The sequence below is a fragment of the Lepisosteus oculatus genome, chromosome 7 (assembly GCF_040954835.1).
Source record: "Lepisosteus oculatus isolate fLepOcu1 chromosome 7, fLepOcu1.hap2, whole genome shotgun sequence".
In the NCBI taxonomy this organism is placed as follows: Eukaryota; Metazoa; Chordata; class Actinopteri; order Semionotiformes; family Lepisosteidae; genus Lepisosteus; species Lepisosteus oculatus.
Genome location: NC_090702.1, coordinates 48,867,787 through 48,868,382, shown reverse-complemented (window position 1 = coordinate 48,868,382; position 596 = coordinate 48,867,787).

The following is a 596-nucleotide window of genomic DNA, read 5'->3' as shown; positions in this document are numbered from 1 at the left end:
GAGCGTAGGTGGAAATGATCTCTCTTAGTCAGGGCAGAAGAGCAGGTACAGTACCGTATACTCTGGGGGATCAGCAACTGCACCACCGATTCGGATGGTGTTGAAATAAAAGAAGTGATCTTCAATACTAATATTATAGCTTTTTTTTTATTTTCATTATAAAAATGTGCCAATTCTGGAAAGTCTCGCTTGGGCAGGCAATGGGATTGATCCACTTTAGAAGCAGATTCTGACCTGGAATCAAGGCCAGACTGCTGCTCATTGGAGCGTTCCTTCCCAGTAGCCCAACGCACAACCCTGAGTGGGACACAGACACAGCTGTGATGCAGTCGATGCTAAGTGTCTTCCTCATCTTCTTTCAGGCTTGCCTGTAAAGAAAAGTTGTCTTTCACACCAGGGATCTCCAGCCCTGCTCCTGAAGGGGTGGCGCAGAAGTCGTTCCAACTTATCTCTTCACAGGCTCGATCAGCCTAACACTGGCTGTGACGGGACCGATCGAACAGCTTCTCCCAGCTCTTCAGGTGCTGCTTCCGAAAGACCCGAAACATCTGCAGACACACTGTCTCCCCGGGATTAGGATTAGGCACCCCTGAGTC